We start from the raw sequence: 7,082 nt of genomic DNA, 5'->3' as shown, positions 1-7,082 counted from the left end.
ACCAGTCTGGGCAACATAGCAAGACGCCATCTCTAAAAAAAAAAAAAGTTAGACTGGGCGCCGTGGCTCACACCTGTAATCCTAGCACTTTGGAGGGCCGTGGTGGGCAGATCACTTGAGGCCAGGAGTTCAAGAGCAGCCTGGCCAACATGGTAAAACTTTGTCTCTACTCCAAATACAAAAATTAGCTGGGCATGGTGGCAGGCATCTGTAGTCCCAGCTACTCAAGAGGCTGAGGCATGAAAATCACTTGAACCCAGGAGGCAGAGGTTGTAGTGAGCCAAAATTGTGCCACTGTACTCCAGCCTAGGTGACACAGTGAGACTGTCTAAAAAAAAAAAAAAATTAGCCAGGTGTGGCGGTGTGGGCCTGCTCGGGAGGCTGAGGTGAGAGAATCACTTGAGCCTGGGAGGTGGTTGCAGTGAGCCATGATTGCACCACTGCACTCCAGCCTGGATGACAGAGTGAGACCCTGTCTCAAAAAACAAACAGACAAACAAAAACAAAGCACCCACATGAGCTAATAGATTGAGAACTCACTCATTACCCTGGGGAGGGCACCAAGCCATTCCTGAGGGAGCCACCCGTATGATGCAAACACCTCCCACCAGGCCCACCCCTAACACTGGGGCTCATATTTCAACATGAGATTTGGAGGGGCCAAACATCCAAGCTATATCGAACGCCAGCCCTTCTACTGCCAGATGAACTGCTAGATCCGATTCCCCACTTTCATTGCATTAGATGCGGCCATGGGCGGAGTTCTGGCCAGTGGAAGGTGGGTGGAAGTGAGGTACTTGTCTATCATAAAAGCCCACACAACCTTCCAAACCATTCTCCTTGTTCTCTCCAGGCTGCTGACTGGATACAGATGCCCAAGGCCAATGTGGAAGCCATGTGTCAAAGATGGCAGGGGGCCGGGCATGGTGGCTTACACTGGTAATCCCAGCACTGTGGGAGGCTGAAGCAGGAGGATCACTTGAACCCAGGAGTTTGAGACCAGCCTGAGCAACCTAGCGAGACATCATCTCTACAAAAAATTAAAAAGCTGGTCCAGGTGTGGTGGCTCACACCTGTAATCCCAGCACTTTGGGAGGCTGAGGCAGGCAGATCACAAGGTCAGGAGTTCGAGACCAGCCTGGCCAACATAGTGGAACCTCGTCTCTACTAAAAAATACAAAAAAATTAGCCAGGCATAGTGGAAGGCGCCTGTAATCCCAGCTACTCGGGACGCTGAGGCAGGAGAATCGCTTGAACCCAGGAGGCAGAGGTTGCAGTGAGCCGAGATCGTGCCATTGCACTCCAGCCCGGGCAACAGAATGAGACTCCACCTCAAAAAAAAATAAATAAATAAAAAAATAAAAAACTAGCCAGGCACTGTGGCTCACATCTGTAGTCCCAGCTACTTGGGAGGCTGAGGTGGGAGGACTGCTTGAGTCCAGGGGGTTGAGGCTGTAGTCAGCAGTGAGTGCACCACTGCACTCCAGTCTGGGTGACAGAGCAAGACTCTGTCTCAAAAAATAAATAAATAAATAAATAAATAAATAAATAAATAAATAAACATTTGTGACTTTATGGAATTCAAGCCAATTGGATTTCATATGAAGAAGTACACTTCTATTACATTAAGCCACAGAAACCTTGCTGTTTGCCTGTAATAGCAGCTGGTGTCACCTTAACTAGAGTTGAAGACATGGGAGCAGAGCAGCCAGAGCAGGGAGAGGCAGGAAGAGAACTGAGGCAGGACCCTGGGGACACCTCATTAAAGAGTGGGTGACAGGGAGGTGGCACAAAGGAGACCGAGAAGGAAGCAAGCGGAGGATGAGGGCAGAGTGAACTTCTGGAAGAAAAGGAACATGGTGGCCAGGCACGATGGCTCACGTCTGTAATCTCAGCACTTTAGGAGGCCGAGGCAGGCGGATAACTTGAGGTCAAGAGTTCGAGACCAGCCTGGCCAACATGGTGAAACCCCATCTCTACTGAAAATACAAAAACTAGACTGGAGTCATGGTGTGTGCCTGTAATTCCAGCTACTTGGGAGGCTGAGGCAGGAGAATTGCTTGAACCTGGGAGGCGCAGGTTGCAGTGAGCTGAGATCACACCACTACATTTCAGCCTGGGTGACAGAGTGACACTCCGTCTCAAAAAAAAAGGAACGGGCCAGGTGCAGTGGCTCATGCCTATAATCCCAGTGCTTCAGGAGGCCAAGGTGGGCAGATCATAAGGTCAGCAGTTCGAGACCAGCCTGACCAACATGGTGAAACCCCGTCTCTACTAAAAATGCAAAAATTAACCAGGCATGGTGGCGGGCGCCTGTAATCCCAGTTTACTCCAGAGGCTATGGCAGGAGAATCACTTGAACCTGGGAGGCGGAGGTTTCAGTGAACTGAGACCGTGCCATTGCACTGCAGCCTGGGTGATAGAGCGAGACTCCATCTCAAAAAAAACCAAAAAAACAATGGACTGTGGTGGAGAGAGAAGTGTCTTAGTTTGTCTTATGCTACAATAATAGAGTACCTGAGACCGGGTAATTATGAGGAACAGGGATTTATTTCTTACAGTTCTGGAAGCTGGGAAGTCTAATATTGACGGGCCAGCATCTGGTGAGGGCCTTCTTGCCACATCATCTGACAGTGCGAGGGTGAGAGAGGTAGAGACAGAGAGAGAGAAAGGGGCCGAATTCATCCTGTTGTAAGGAACCCACTCCCACTGAGATAACAGCATTAGCCCTTTCTTGAGGGCAGAACCTCATGGAATAATCACCTCTCATTAGGCCCTACCTCTCAACACTGTTGCATTGGGGATTAAGTTTCCAACACATGCTTTTGGGGGTACACATTCAAACCATAGTGAGAAGAAACTCTAGATACATATGTATACATACATACATACATGTACCTTTTTTTTTTTTTTGAGACAGGGTCTTACTCTGTCACCCAGGCTGGAGTGCAGTGGGGTGTTCATAGCTCACTGCAGCCTCAACTTCCTAGGTTCAGGCAATTCTCCCACCTCAGCCTCCTGAGTAGCTGATACTACAGGCGTGCACGCCACCACACCTGGCTGGGTTTTTTTTTTTTTTGGTAGACATGAAGTCTCACTATGTTGCCCAGGTTGGTCTCAAACTCGTGGGCTCAAGATCCACCCACCTCAGCCTGCCCAGGTGCTAGGGTTACACGCGTGAGCCACTGAGCCCAACCAAACACTACATATATATATATATATATATATGCATGTATGTGTATATATATAAAATATATAAAATATATATGTGTATATATGTGTATATATATAAAAATTATATATAAAATATAAAACATATATGTACCAAGGCAAAGGCTTAAAAAATAATTTTAAAAGTATATATATATATTTTTCCCAAACTAAAAAGGATGTGTCTATTGAGGCCAAGAGGATGCAAACAATCCAAAGATCAAAAGCCTATTATTTAATTAACTTCCTTTCTTTGCTTGTTAGATGAGATTTGGATTTGATGTGTCTGTTTTCTTGGCCCTGTCTGCTCATGAAAGCCTTCTACGGGGGAAGCTGCGGGCAGGTTCCTATAGCGACTCTTTGGGAGAACTCTCACGGGCCGAGTAATTGCTTAGTTCTGCCTGCTTCGTCCCCTTCTGCTTCATAGGTACTACAAAATAGTTGTTGTCCACAGCGGTGAGCCCCGCAGGGAGTGAAAACAAGTTCTGGAAGTTCAGTGTGCTGTCTTGGCGCTGGTCCGCGTCCTTCATTGTTATGTCCGCAGCCAGAGGGGCTTTTTGGTTCTCCAAAGATCCAGGGAACTCCTTTCCCATGAGTACTTTCAGGCCCTCCTTCATTAAGTAGCCTTTATCCCCAGCAAATCTGTGAAACGTAAACAACACGGTTTCCATGGTGTGTTCCATTGGGCCGGGGTTGCTCGTGAGATCTGTTGAAACCTTGGCCGGAGGTGCGTTGTGGGCGCTTGGCAAGCTGGGCCTCAGGGCCCCTCGGGAAGGCGCAGTATTAAGAACTTGTTTTGCAAAGGAGCCCTGGGTCAGGCACTGGGTCTGAGGCTGGCCTTGCGAGGGCCCCTTTCCTTCTTGGGACAGGCCACCACACCACGTGGCAGATGCAGCTCACGGCAAGATGCAAGGGGCAGGACTCAGGAGACACGCTCAGTCCAAAGTGGAGTGGTGTTTGGGGGCTCTGGGCTGGGAGATTTACATGGGGGTCTTAACTTCTTGGAGTCATGAACCCCTCTGAGAACAAGGCAAGAGCTAAGTCCCCTACCTGAGAGCAATGTAGGCAGCTGGACGCGCTATTTCACTCCCAGCCTCGGGAATTTCATGGGCCTCCTGAGGCCGGCCCATGGGGTCCAGGGAAAGAGCCTCGGCCTTATAGGGTCTCTTACAACCTTGACTAGCTGCCTCCCACAACCCTGCTGGGATCCGTACCTTACAAAGGAGGAAATAGATGCCATGTAGAACTTGCCTGGAGTCACACAGCTACAAGCGTGACGCCTGAATTTGAAGGCAGGTGTGTCTGACTGTCCTGTTCCCTTAGCGTTCAGCACGGGGCCTCTTCAGCCATCCCAAGGCATCCCCAGCAACACAGAAGGCACCTCAGGAAGGGGTCAGGGGAGGGTTCAGGGAGGAGGGGATGTCTGGGCTCAGCAGGTGGCATGGCTGTGGGAGCCTCAGGGCTGAGGAGAACCCAAGGCAGGGAACGAGGCAGGGCCTTGCTCAGGACATGGCAGAGACAGGGGTGAGCTCAGGCCTGGTTGCAGCCGACGCTCAAGCTGTCGGGCAGCCCTGAGAGGCCGGAGTGGAGTGGTGGACCCAGGAGTGAGGAGACGCCTCGTCCAGCAGCCCACGGTCTGTTTCCTTCTACCCCTGGATCAGGAGAGAGCAGCAGGCCTGATGTCAGCTGGGCTTCCCTCTGCCCGGCACTGTCATCACTCAGCCTTTGCTTTTCTTGGCCTCACAAGCAAGGCTGGGGACAGGAACGAATATGACTGGGTCTCTAACATCACCGTAGGGAGTCAGAGGCATTTCCCCCTAATCCGAGGCCTCCCCGTCTGAGGCCCTGTGTATGCGTTTCTAGAGCTGCTGTAACTAAGTACCACACACTAGGCAGCTGCAAACAACAGAAGTGGATTGTCTCACAGTTCTGGAGGCCAGGAGTCTGGAATTCAGGTGTGGACAGGCCTGCTCCCTCCGAGCCTGGAGGGGAAGACGTGGTGCCTCTTTCTGGCTGCCGGTGGTTGCCAGTCCTCCTGGCAGGCCCAGGCTTGCGGCTGCTTCCCCGCAGTCTCCGCCTCTTCTTTCTTTCCCACAGAGCAGGAGTGTATGTCTGTCTCTCTGTGTCTCTTCTCTTCTTTCATAAGGACACCAGTCCTATCGGATTAAGAGCCCACCCTACATTCCAGTATGACCTCACCTTTGCTAATGACATCTGCAACAATTCTATTTTCAAATATGTCACATTCGGAGATACTAGGGGTTAGGTCTTGAGCATATCTTGTGAGAGGAACACGGTGTTACCCGTAACACCCTGCGGGGTAATTTACCTTTCCCTAAGGAGCCCCGACCCTGAACACCCTTGGACTGTGGGGTCCCCACCCTCACACCAGCCTCCAGCAATGGCTGACCTGGCAGAGCCAGGAGCTGTGGGGGCTTTCACAGCCCGTGCCTGGGTGACCAAATCCAGCTCCTGCCACCAGAACCTTCCTTCCAGGGCGGCTCGTGAGTGGTGCCGTGCTGGGAACACACAGCACGCAGCTTAGGGCACCGGCTGCTGCCACCAGCCCCCGGTTAATCTCCTCCAGCCTCAGCAAGAATGTGGCGGTGACAGGGGCTCTCAGGAAGGCAGGGAAGGAGGGGAGGCCTGGTGCTTTTCTTTCAAGTGGAGAATTCTCCCCACGGATCTGCTCTAAGGAGTTAGTAGGGAGGGAGGGAACCTGGTTTCCAGCCTGGCATTCCTGACCAACAGTCCCTGGCCGGCCACTGGGCCCTGGGGGAGGTGGCTGTGAGGCTAGGGTCGGGGAGGGGTGCAAAGCCCGCTCAGCTCTGGGCCAGGTTTCCAGCAGGAGGACCTAAGACAGCCCAAGCCCACCTCAGAGTCAGGTTGGCTTGGTCATTCATTCCCTCCTTTGCTCCACCAACATTCACCCAGTACTTATTACATAGCAGGGACATGCGGACCGGGAGACCAGCGTAAAACAACAGGAGAGATGCTGAGGTCAGCTATGCTCAGAGGAGAGGGCTTGGGAGAGGGCCCTGGATCTGGCTTGGAGAGGCAGGGAGCATTGTCCAGGGGGGACGTGTTTCAAGTAGAGTGCATGCAAGTCAAAGGAACGGAGACCTGGAGATCCTGGGGCTCTCCGAGGGTGCCAGCCACCCCTCAGGACTGGGATGAGCCCCGATGCCAGGAAGGGCAGGTGCCAAGGACACAGGCAGGAGTCAGATGACATGGAGTCTGTACCAGGGAGCTTGGGTTTAATCTTCTGAGCCATGGGACGGCACTGATGGGTTTTAAGCAGTGTAAAGACTTGATCCAATTTGTGAATTGGATCATCCTGGCTGCAGTGGGCAAGCTGCTGGGGTGCCGGGAATTGTTTGGAAGTCATTGGTCCAATGCATGGCAGTGGTGTGACCATCTGGGGGGATGACCCCACAGAGCAGAGGAGTGGCCCAGGACGTACCTTTGGGAATGTCAGCATGGGGAGGGAAGACCGGGGAAGAGGAGCTGGTCAGAGAGAGTGTATAAGTGGCCAGAAGAGATAGAACGTGGCCTTCAGAAGGCAGATAGAGAGCAGTTAGGGAAGATAGGATTGTCAGTAGCATCAGATGCAGCCAAGACGTCACGCGATGCAAGAACTGAATATATCATTGGGTTTGGTGATTGGGAGGTGGCCTCTGTGAGCGCAGCATGAGGGGGTTTGAAGCCAGCGGGCTTGCCACAAGCTGGCAGGCAGCTGGAAACTCGTTCCTTGTGCACAGCAGTTATGAAGGCTGGGGAGCAGCCTTTTTAGAGGAGAAGGAGGAGGAGGAGAAGGAGGAGGAGGAGAAGGGGGAGGAGGAGGAGGAGGAGGGAGAGCTGCTGGTGATCAA

The 7,082-nt window shown here is 52.1% G+C and overlaps 1 pseudogene; it reads right to left on the bottom strand.

Moving 5' to 3' along the window:
* Positions 1–3,557: 3,557 nt before the first annotated feature.
* LOC110741607 lies at positions 3,558–4,979 on the bottom strand (annotated as a pseudogene).
* Positions 4,980–7,082: the final 2,103 nt, after the last annotated feature.

This window comes from Papio anubis, chromosome 17 (genome assembly GCF_008728515.1).
Source record: "Papio anubis isolate 15944 chromosome 17, Panubis1.0, whole genome shotgun sequence".
Lineage (NCBI taxonomy): Eukaryota > Metazoa > Chordata > Mammalia > Primates > Cercopithecidae > Papio > Papio anubis.
This window is presented reverse-complemented; position numbering and strand designations above follow the sequence as displayed.